We start from the raw sequence: 12262 nt of genomic DNA, 5'->3' as shown, positions 1-12262 counted from the left end.
TATAGCATTCATTTTATTGATTAGCGTAGTCCCAAGTGTTAATGGAAGACAATGATAGCTGAAGCACTTATCCTTGCTATGTTTGGAATGCAACCTTTCTGATTAAACACAAGCTGAATACTTCTAAAGTGTGAACTCTAGATCATGGCAACTGATGATCATTAGAAGATAAAGTAAATTAAGTAAAGTACATGCACACTACATCACATTACTTACACTAAAGTATTTTGAGGTAAAGTATAACAAGCAAATTCATACTGACTTAACATTCAATACAATATTCAACATTCAATATTCAATACTGAGAATCAGTAGCAGAAGAATCAAACTCTATATTGATTTGATTTGAAGGCTCACATAAATGAACAATGAATATAGGAAAAGGAAGGCGCTAGAAGAGTGCTTATTTAAAAGTTTCACAGTTTGCTCCTTACATCCTTTCGCCTATGTATCGATAGTTCACATGCTGTTACAGTCACCCATAGAAGTGAGACGGACACCCACCTAAAATTTGGTTCAGACTTCAACCATGCAGATGCCAAGGGGTATAAGAAAGTTTATTGCTCACATGAGGAGACTTTCTAGAAAGAGCAGGGCAGTCTTCCCAAGCAGGTCCAAAATGGTTTTATAGGAGGGTTGGAGGAGAGTGCGCAATGAGAGACTGGCCTTGGGCATTTTATGGTGGCTAGGGCATGGCACTAGGGTGAAAATTCCCTGTGGCACCGGAGAAGGGAGAACGCAGGCTTTCATACCAGCCTGTCCAGATGCGGGGCAAGAGGGAATGGGTGAGGCTTGAAAATTGTCAAATGTCAAACATCAAAAATAGAGTCAGAGCCTTTGTTACATATGCTTAGAGTTAGTTTTTTTTTTTACTCCAACAAAGAAAATAATATAGTTGTTACATATTTATATGCTTTGAAAATAATTGTAGTAGACACTTGGCATTTATTTCACTCCCCCCACATTGTGCAGCATACACCTGAGAAGTTTAGGTGGAACTAACCTCACTCTTATTCTCAAACTAGTCCAATTGGGATCATCTAATCCTGACCTATGGTGCTCCCCTGTCCATAAGAAATGGTTTGAGAGTGAGAACCAACCACAGGACTTTTGCCCAGAACTGTGTGATGTGGCCCCCTTTCCCCCATCCCCCCACCCTTGATTTGAATGAGAAAGCATATGATCCTTGTTGCTGAAGGCAGTCATCTTGTGACCAAGAAAATGAAGGAGACATGGAGCTGGAACCCTGATCAAATAAACAAAGATCTGTAGCATTGTACAATACAACAGTAATAAGTTGTAGTGTTTCATTCTTCATATCAGCAAGTGTTCCGTCTTCTTCTTGAATCCCCTTCTTCTTTGAATAGCACCAGAAACTTGGGCGACATCTTTAGTTCTTTCTTAATTTTTTTTTTTTTGCTGCCCACATACCTTTCAAATCCTCTGACAATTTCATGGCTACTACCTCAACTCAGACTTTCATAATTTCTCATTCTAGTTATTTCATCAGTCTTCTAACTGGTTTCTCTGTTTCTCCAGTCTTGGCCGTCTCTTCCCTGTCTAATGATCCATCCTCCATACTGCTCCTGAAGTAATTCTCCCTGAACCTTGCCTAAATAACCCATTAGTTTTCCATTACCTGCAGGATATATAGCAAACTCCTTAGTGGTTTACAAAACTCTCCATTCATCTTGCCCCATCTACCTTTCCCCTTTACCCTGCCACATTTCCACACGTCCTCACCTTTGCTTCACTATACGTACCTACACACTATACAATACTTACCTCAACAGTTCATAGGCAAGGAAATACATATACACGTACATTTTCCTTTATCTGGAGCACACTTTCATCTCTTCTTAGCTTGGCCAATTCCTACTGATTCTTCAAGACTCATCTTGAGCTTTACATTTTATGAGAAGTACTTCCTGTTTAGTGCAGGGTGAATGAGATGGTCCTCCTCCACATTTCAACAATAAACTTGATTTCAGCGCTTATTATCACTTATTGTCACTCTATTTCATTTGATTCTCCATATCAGTTCCAAATTTATCTTCTTGAGGGCAGGAACCCTGTTTCTCTTCTCAGAAGGTTACAATCTATTAGCATCGTGGGTCTGCAGACACATACATAGCAAAGGTAACTAACAATAAAAAAAAGATGGCTTATGGGAAGTACCCTGACAAGGAATAGAGCCATAAGTTCTAGAGGAGATAAGAAGACTCGTACATTGCAAATGGGAATGAAAAAAATGGTACAGCCACTTTGGAAAACAGTCCGATAGTTCCTCAAAAGGTTAAACATAGAGTTACCATATGACCCAGCAATTCCACTCCTAGGTATATACCCAAGAGAAATGAAAACATATGCTGACACAAAAACTTGTATATGTTCATAGAAGCACTATTCAAAATAGCCAAAAAGTGGGAACAACCCATATATCCACCAACTGAAGAGTGGATCAACAAACTTTGTCAAGATGGTGTGAAGTAAAAGAAGTCAGTTACAAAAGACTACATATTGCATGATTCCTTTCATATGAAATGTGCAGAATAGGCAAATCCATAGAGACAAAAAGTGGATTAAGGCTTGTCTAGGGCTGGGAGGAGCATGGAACAGTAGGAACGGGGAATGACTGGAAAAGGATATGAGGTTTCTTTTTGTGGTGATGAAAATGTTCTAAAGTTGATGGTGGTGATGGTTGCACAACTTAGTGAATATACCAACAACCATTGAACTGTACTTAATAAAAGGAGAGAAAGACATCATGGAGGTGGAGAGATTTGGGTTCACAAACGAATGATGTGAAAAGCAGAGGCAGTGTGTTGTAGTGAATCAACAAATCCTTTCGTTGGGCACAGCTGACTTTGAATCCTGCTCTGCTGCTTGGTCGAGTTACCCTCCCTAAGTCTGTATCCTCACCTAAAAAGTGAATATATTAACATACTTATTCCAGAGGATTCGTGTGATGACAAATTAGATAATACGTTTAAAATATTTAGCCCAATTCCAGGCACATAGCAAGTGCTCAGTAAATACTAGTTTTTATAAATCTGTTTAATACTGAATATTGGATTAAGTGGGACAGAGGGAGCATGTAGATATATCAATGAAAACTCTCAGAAACTCATCTGAAGGTTCTAGCAGAAAGAGATGAGACACAAAATGATACAAAGATAACTGTATGTATTCAGTTGAAGAAATATTTATTAAATTCTTTCTTCTAATCACTAGACACTGTGCTAGGTTGCAGGATATACAATGATAAAGGAGAAGTAGACTAAGACATATACAAATGACTTGGAACAGAATTCGCTTGTATGTAGGTGACTTACTGTATAATAAAGCAGTGATCTAGTAAAAAAAGAAAAAAAAAAGCTATACAACTGAGAAGTGGTCCTTGACTTGGTGGTCTACTAGATAGGTAAACAAATATGTGTAAGAAAGCATCAGATTTCCTATAATAGAAATCTGTTTGCTATGCACACAAAGAAGATGGTGGACAGGAAAAAAGGATGTAGAAGAGGTGACAATATTTGCTCAATATATTGAGCAATATTCATGCTCAATATTGAAACTGTTCATTAATCACTTGAGCCTGCACTTACTGGAGAACTGACTGTTAGGATTCCTTGCTGACATATTCCACTTCCAGTACAGAGCAGAGATTATTACAGGCTTGAGCCAGTTTTGTTCAATGGAAAGATGAGAAAAATAATGTCCAAAATGTTAAAGTTCAGAACGTTAAAGAATGCCTGTTATACAATGAACATGAATATTCCAGAGACTTATGCTCAAATTCCTAGGTTACTTGTCTGTCTTTCTTACTAGACTGTTAACTCCTTGAAGGCAAAGATCTTGAGTGTATCCTGTGCACTCTTGGATTGTCCCAACTTGGCTCAGTAGGGACAGTAAAAAATTGTTGTGTAAATTGTTAAATAGATGTTCCCCAAATGCCTCCCATGTCAAAAATGGAAAAATATTTAACAAATGTCCTGGTAATTGTTTTTTTTTCACATCTATGGACAGTCTGCAATGGACCAAAAAAAAAAAAAATCTATATAACCATGCCTGCTTTCAAATAAAACGGTCAGTTTTGTCATTCTCTCTTTTCTTTAGGAGAAATTATTTGAAGGTTTGGAAAAAAGGGGGTGTCTTGGTAGCTGAAAATTGATTCTCTCTGAAACAGAGATGGCATCTACAAATTGCTGTGATCTGGAGATGAAGACAAGAACGTACGTAATTCTAGAGCAGAGCTCTTTGGCTGAAGTCATACAGCAGTGGTCTGGAAAGGCTCCGGGCTCGGGTGCATCCTGGTGCTTTGAGAGTTCCGATACGTCAAGAAGAGATGGAGCAGTTGTCTAGTCCACTGTTTCTTGAGCACACGTCAGCATTTAAGTCAGTTCCAGTATTTAGAGAACTCTGCTTGGAGGTGGTGAAGTGGATTGTTCCTCTTCTCTGGAACAATCCTACAAAGTCCCGGATGGCAGTGCCAACTTGGGGACGGTTTGATTTGCATGGATTAGATATAGAAAAAGGGCCCGTCATTCAAGGGGAATTAGAAGATGTAACCACCAGGAAGTAGCGCCTGAGTCAACCTCTTTCCCAGGGCAGCGCTCCGAAGACCACTCGAGCCAGGGGTGGCGGGCCTGTGAAGATGGGGCCCCCGGGCTCGGCCTCAGCATAGGCACACGTGACGCGCGTGTGGGCGTTGAGTGACAGGCGCGGCCTTGGGCGGGCATTGGCGGAAATCAACTTCCGGGGGCAGAGGTGCTGGAAGCCGGGTGGTGCGTGGTACGTGGGCTACCCCAAGTCGTGTAGCCGGGGCCCTGGTTCCCCGGGTCAGGGTCGCGCCCGGGTGCACGCGTGCAGGGCTGTGTGCTGTGGGTGGCTCACCTGACGGCGTGGGGGAGCGGCGCGGCGGCGGCGGCGGCGGCGGCGGCGAGAGCCGGGGCGCAGGTAAACGGACGCTTGCCTTTCGGGCCTGGGTCTGGGGCCGGGGCCGCGCGAGGCCGGCCGCGCGCCCGGAGGCGGCCTGGGCGCGGGCGGGGAGCGCAGCCGGGCTTCCGCCCGGGCCTGGCCCCGGGAGGTCGGTCGCGGTGCCTGAGAGTCAGGGGGCGTGACCTGCCTCCCTTGGCGGGCGGTGCCGACCCGTGCTTGCCCTCTCCGCCAGGTTTCGGCCCCTGCGCTTTGCAGAATCGAATGTTTTCGAAAGCCTACGCACAAGTACACGTGACTGTTGTGTCACCGAAGCTCCCACTGAACGTTGACTTTGATCCTTGCCGAGTTTTCACCGATCGCGCCTGGTTTATGTTTCCCCTTCGACTTGGCCAAGTACACCAGGGTAAAAGCTCTACAACGGCCGTCTGTGACATTTCCTTGCCGTTACTTTGGGCCATAGGTTGCAATAAAAGTGGCGTTTCGGGGTGAAAGCAGCAGCCAGTAACTTGCCTAGTGGTGAGGTATCCTTCATCCTCTGAAGTGCGTCCCCTCTCTCCTCAAAGATGTTTCTTCCATCTGCCCTTGTTGCGTAGTGCGGAGCAAAGCTTTGGACATGAAACCTATTTTTGTCTTCGCTCGAAGGAGTGGGATCTCTATTAAAAGCAGCGCTGAGTAGGTGTTTTTTTTTTGGTAGGATGATGTTGCTGCTGCTACTCTCACTTGCTTCCGTGATGAGAGTTGGGGCAGATGCTGATTTCCTGGAGGGTAAAGTTCTGGTCACAGCTATAGGTGATTCAGCGGCACCTTAAGAATTCCGGCTCCTTTCCTTCCCTCCCCCTCTGAACTGTGCAGATACTGATGCCCACCTTACTCTCCAAATATTTATCTGGACGGTAGTTGGATGATGGCTTTTGGACACAGTTTGGATGTTGCATGGTACTAGAGATTGGGGTGGACTGACGTTTCATCTTGTCATTGGGGTGGGCTAACATTTCACCCCACAATTTAAGACAAAATACCCAGAATATTTAGTTGGGTGGGGTGACTGGGAGTGGCAATAAAGTCGCGTTGTTCTCTGCCATCAGAGAGCTGAACACTTCATATCATTTACCTTCTGCTGCGATTTCTGTTGCATTAAGGGAATTCGCTGTACTGTACCTGTAAGGTTAATGCAGCGGGGGGATGCCAGGGGAAGTGCACCTGTATGGTGCTGGCTAGCCAGTAAATTGTGTGGTAGAGAATTGCCCTGGTTACAAAGTTTGGTATCCTCCAGGCTGGCTAGGAGGTTCTTCTGTGGGCTGGGAAATCTTATTATGAACAGGTTTCCTAGCAACAGTACAAGTCAAATGGAATAAACATAAAGAAAACAAAGTGATGAAAGTTACAATTTACCTCTTAACTTTTATTAAATGGAAAAATGTATCTTACTGGAGTGATCAGCTCAAACCTTCTGAGAGCTTTCTGTTTATTTTAGTCATCTTGATACTTAATAACAGACAAAAAGAAACTTCAGAAAGTCATCACAGAGAGACAGCTTTTTTTTTTTGGTGGCAGTTAAAAAAAAAAAAAAAAAGAAGAAGAAAAGAAAGATGGTTACCAGGTAGCTGGTCTGAAGCTTAAATGGACAAACAGGAATTTGTCTGGTTAGAGGCATTTTATCTTGAACCCCTAGCTATAGATGTAAGATTTGTAAAGTACATAGGATTGTTATGAATAAAGAAAACTATTTGAAGGTTTATTATCTTGCCCTTCATAGCAGAAATTGGGGTGGAAGTACATTAGGGTGGATGGGACTCTTTTAATCAGTAAATTGTAAAGGGCATGTTTAGGTGAGTTGTTTCCAAATTTTAGTTTGTAATCACTGTGCCTCCTTTATCAGTCTGTTACTTGTGACTTTTGGTCTTTCTTGAAACTCATCAAATTTTGCTATTTTTCTGTCTAAACAATGAGAACAATAAAAAAGGCAACTCTCTTTAGAGCAACTCTTTGTATCAATGTGTTTCTTCTTATTTACTATTGATAAATCAATATTTTGATTTCCAGTATTTCTGATTTTTTTGTTTCCCCACTGTTTACCCCACCCAAATACCCATTTAGCTGGGTTTAGCTCATTTAACTTGATGCATATTTTCCAAAAGGGCATGTCCTGCGTCTTTTAAAATGTGGGTTTATTGAGGTATACTTTACAAGTAAAAAAAATCTCATCTAGTATCTTGTTATTTAAATTCTAACAAATGCATAATAGTCATGTAACCACTACCGCAATCTAGACAAAGAACATTTCTATCATTCCAAAAAGTTCCCTCATTGCTCCTTTGTAGTTCGTTTTCTCCCCTCAGCAGTAGATCTGGCCACCAGTGATTTGTTCACTGTTCCTATAGCTTTGTCTTTTCTGGAATGTCATATAAATGGACTCCTACTGTGTATAGAACTTGTTTTCTGGTTTCTTTCATGTAATGCTTTTGTGATTCATCCATTTTAGTGCATGTATCAGTGCTTTGTTCTTTTTTTATTGCCGAGTGCTATTTCATTGTATGGCTATATCACAATTTGTTTATCTATTCACCAGGTGGACATTTAGGTTGTTTCCAGTTTTTGGCATTTAGGAATGAAGCTGCTGTAAACATTCACGTACAGTTCTTTGTACATTCATCTACCGGTCTCTGTGTAGAGATATGCTTTCATTTCTTTTTGTTAAATATTTAGGAGTAGGATTCTTTGACCATGTGGCAAATGTTTGTTTAACTTCATAAGAAGTTACCAAACTATTTTCCAAGATAGCTGTTTCATTTTACATCCTTACCAGCAATGTTTGATGGTTCCATTTGCTCCACATCCTGGTCAGCATTTGTCATTTTACTTTTAATCTTAGCTATACTAATAGGTATTTAGTGCTATCTCATTGATGTTTTAATTTAAATTTTCCTGTCGACTAATATGTTGAGCATCTTTTCATGTGCTCATTTGCTATTATTTGCTATCTGTATGTCTTCTTTGGTGAAGTTATCTGTTCAAATCTTTGGTCTATTTTCTTAGTGAGTTGTAAGAATTTTGTATAGTCTGGATACAATTCCTTTATCATATATATGTTCACAAATATTTTCTTTCAGTCTGTGCTTTGTCTTTTTAGTTTCTTAACAGTATCTTTCAAAGAGCTGAAGTTGTAAATTTTGAAGAAGTCCAGTTTATCATTTTTTTCTTTTATGATTTGTGCTTTTGCGTCCTATCTAGAAAATTTTGACTAACCCAAAGATATAAAGATTTTTTTTTTAAAACTGTGTTTTCTTCTAGAACTTTTATAGTTTTAGATTTTACCTTTAGGTCTGTGATCTGTTTTGATCAATTTTTTCTTCATTTTTCTATGTGGTGCAAGATATGGGTCAAAGTTCTTTTTCTCTCGCCCTTTATTTTTTTGTGTATTGACACCCAATTTGGCCAGCACCACTTACTGAAAGGACTATCCTTACTATTCTTTCTTCAGTAAATTTTCTTGGCATCTTTGTCAAAAATCAATTGACTCTGTATGTGTAGATCTGTTCCTGGACTCTCAATTCTCTTCCATTGTTCTATATGTCTCTCCTTTGGCCCAAACTACAACGTCTTCATTAATGTAAATTAAAAAAAAATTTTTATTATTTATTTTTGGCTGCATTGGGTCTTCGTTGCTGCACACGGGCTTTCTCTAGTTGCAGCAAGAGGGGGTTACTCTTCTTTGCCATGTGCGGCCTTTTCATCGCAGTGGCTTCTCTTGTTGCAGAGCACAGGCTCTAGGCATGCGGACTTCAGTAGTTGTTGGCATGCAGGCTCAGTAGTTGTGGCACACGGGCTTAGTTGCTCCACAGCATATGGAATCTTCCCGGACCAGGGCTCGAACCCGTGTCCCCCTGCATTGGCAGGTGGATTCTTAGCCCCTGCCCCACCAGGGAAGTCCCTATTAATGTAATTTTATAGTATGTCTTGAAATTAGGAAGTCTGAGTCTTCCAGCTTACTTTTTGTGTGTGTTTGTTTTGGGTATCCTAGCTCCTTTTCTTTTCATGTACATTTTTAGAATCAGCCTATTCTATAAAAAAGCATCCTGGGATTTTGACTGGATGCACTGAAGTTATAGTTTTATATGGAGAGTATTGACATCTTAATGTTGTTAAGATGTTAATAAAGTCTTTGATTTTTCTCATTAACGTTTTAAAGCTTTCAGCATAATAATTTTGCACATATTTGTGCAAAATGTTATATTTATGTCTAAGTGCTTCATGTTATTTGGTGCTGTTGTAAATGGTAATCTTATAAAAAATTTCAGTTTCCAATTATTTATATAAATAAATTGATATTTTATATTGACCTTGAATTCTCAACCTTGTTAATAAATTCAATCACCCTAGTAGCTTTTGTAAACTCATTGGGATTTTCTATGTAGACAATCTTGTCTGCCAGTAGAGACTGTTTTAGTTCATATTTTCCTGTTTGCCTTTTATTTCATTTTCTTGTCTCGTTGCACTGGCTAGGACCTTCAGTGTGATGTTAAACGGAACAGTAAGAGCTGACATCCTTGCCTTGTTTCTCTTCTTAGTGGGGAAGGCATGTAATCTTTTACCATTAAGTAGTTAGCTATAGGTTTTTTTTTAAGTACAGTTCTCATCAGATTGAGGAAGTTTTCTTTAGCTTCTTGTTCACTGACATTTTTTTAAAAATCATAAATGAATACTGTATTTTTTTTGATTGTGGAAATCATAGTTGATTACAGTAGAAAATTGGGAAATAATCCTATAAAGAAAAGAGTTAATCCATTTCCATTAATATGAGATAATTCCTGCTATATTTTGCTGGCTTTTTTTTGTTTTTTGCGGACATTTAAAAAACAAAATTGTAAATATTGTCTTACAGTTTTTTCTTTTTGCTAGGCTTACACTGAGTGCTTTCTACGTCGTGAATTTTTGGAGAACTTGATTTGTATGTTCTTGATTTGTAGTTAGGATAGTTGTTTTCCTCAGAATTTATATTAAATCTTTGTGCATAACTCTGATAAAATTTTTTTAATTGATTTTTAAAAAAATGGTTATTACTCAAAGTGTATGACATTTTTTCAGATTCTTAATATACACTGCCTCTTTGTTTTATTTTATATTCCTAGAATTTGTCCTCCAGACTATGTATTTGTAATAAATTTTAGAGCAAAATGTGGCAGTCAATATCATTGACTTTTTGTGCATCACTTTATGGTAGAATCCTAGAATTTCAGAAACTCAGTTCCTTAGATTTTATCCAGTTTAAATCATTTATTTTATAGGTTTAGCATGTGGAATAAGTAAATGGCTTTTCCATCCACATTATTATTTTGCTGTCAGTGATCTAGATAGAATTCCTGATGCATTTTGTGTAATGTAAAATACTCATGTTTTTCTTTTGATAAGGATTGTAGAAATCTTTGTGTCCAGCGTCATGCAGTAACCCTTTATGTATGTTGTTTTATTGAATTCCAACCAGAACCTTTTGAGGTAGGTAGTATTTTTCCCATTTCATAGATGAGGAAACTGAGTCTCAGACAAGTGAGCAAAGTTATTTATGGTTGTATTAACAGTGAGTGGTAGAGCTGGAGTTTTATCACAAGTGTTCTTGAATCTGCTTTTATTTGTAGGCTATAATGCCAATATAGAGTTTACGTAAGCATTTTGTATGTAGTCTGCTTACTCTGGATCTGTCTTCTAATTTTAATTCTTAGAATAAACTCATTAAGCAATTTAGTAAATCAGCATGAGACAGTATCAGTTAGTTCTAAAATATTTACCCAAATTTCTGTCCTTTTATATTGTCTAATTTTAAATTGTTTTAAGTATTTCTTGACCTGTATCCTCTTCCCTTCCCTGTCAAATCCCCAGTAAGTGGTACAAAGACTGTTGTTAGCTATATGTTGTAGAGTTTTACTTAAAGAATTAGAGATACATTTATTGTCACTAGCAGAGAATACAATAATTTAAAAATTTTGAAATTAGAAGACTTTTTAAAAGTTACAGGTTTAATAGATGAAGATCAGAAATAATGTTAGCTACTTTAAAATGCAGCATGTTATAATTGTAGTAAACCTTCTTACCTTAGAAGGGTATGAACATTTTGGTATTTATGTAATGCAGTTGAACACATATACTCATATAGATTAACTATATCAGTGAAATAACTGCTATTTTGTAAAGTGTGGAATCACTTTTTCCTGGTATTCAGAGAAGACTGACTTTCTTCTCCCTTTGCCAGCCCTGCTAACATAGACCATGTGCATCTCCTACCAAAAGTAGGCATAGATAACGAAGGGGCCAGCCAAATTGCCTTTTATTTTGTGTTCCATCTTGTGGTGAAAGAGGGTCTACATGATCATTTCAAGATGCTTTACTTTTGTATTATAAGAATTCAGAACATCTGCAACTGTAGTAAAGACAGTGCTGCGGTATTATGCAAGATGCATTCATCTATAAGTATGCTTCGCTGATAGGGGCTTATATGAATATTACTAAAAAACTACATTTTGGATGAATGAAAATCAGATTTTTGACTGACTTACAGACTTTTATAAAATGGATGCTCCAAACCTTGGGTTGTTTATAGTATACCATTCTGCATATTGATTATGAAATATTCAGTTATCCTTGATACATTACTGGTGTGCAAAATTTTACTTGTGTCTTTGAATCTAAGGCATGTTGTGTAGTCAGTATCTAGTTGGATCATGCTTTTTATTCATTCTGCAAATTTCTGCTGGTTGATTACAGTGTTTAACCCCTGTGTATTTAATATAATTGCTGATACTTGTTGAGTTTCTTGGATGTGTAGGTTAATGTTTTTCATCAAATTTGTGAAAATTTCAAGCATTCTTTTATTTATTTATTTATTTATTTTTTGCGGGTACGCGGGCCTCTCACTGTCGTGGCCTCTCCCGTTGCGGAGCACAGGCTCTGGACGCGCAGGCTCAGCGACCATGGCTCATGGGCCCAGCCGCTCCGCGGCATGTGGGATCATCCCGGACTGGGGCACAAACCCGGGTCCCCTGCATCGGCAGGCGGACTCTCAACCACTGCGCCACCAGAGAAGCCCTCTTTTATTTATTTTTAAATTTGTTTATTTTATTCCTTTTGGCTGCATTGGGTCTTTGTTGCTGTGCATGGGCTTTCTCTAGTTGTGGTGAGCAGGGGCTACTCTTCGTTGTGGTGCGCGGGCTTCTCATTGTGGTGACTTCTCTTGTCGGGGAGCATGGGCTCTAGGAGCGTGGGCTTCCATAGTTGTGGCACGTGGGCTTAGTAGTTGTGACTTGTGGGCTCTAGAACACAGGCTCAGTAG

At 39.2% G+C, this 12262-nt stretch overlaps 1 protein-coding gene across 1 annotated transcript in view; it reads left to right on the top strand.

Annotated features, from left to right (window-relative positions):
- Positions 1 to 4857: 4857 nt before the first annotated feature.
- Positions 4858 to 12262, top strand: part of CCDC91 (coiled-coil domain containing 91) — a gene marked incomplete at its 3' end in the record, with an annotated part of 371630 nt that continues 364225 nt past the window's right edge. The window contains exon 1 of the mRNA XM_079937340.1: positions 4858 to 4959. The remainder of the gene's footprint in view (positions 4960 to 12262) is intronic.

Source organism: Stenella coeruleoalba, assembly GCF_951394435.1.
Source record: "Stenella coeruleoalba genome assembly, chromosome: 11".
Taxonomy (NCBI): Eukaryota; Metazoa; Chordata; class Mammalia; order Artiodactyla; family Delphinidae; genus Stenella; species Stenella coeruleoalba.
Note: the sequence above shows the minus strand (reverse complement) of the source record. Positions and strands in the feature narration are given on the sequence as shown.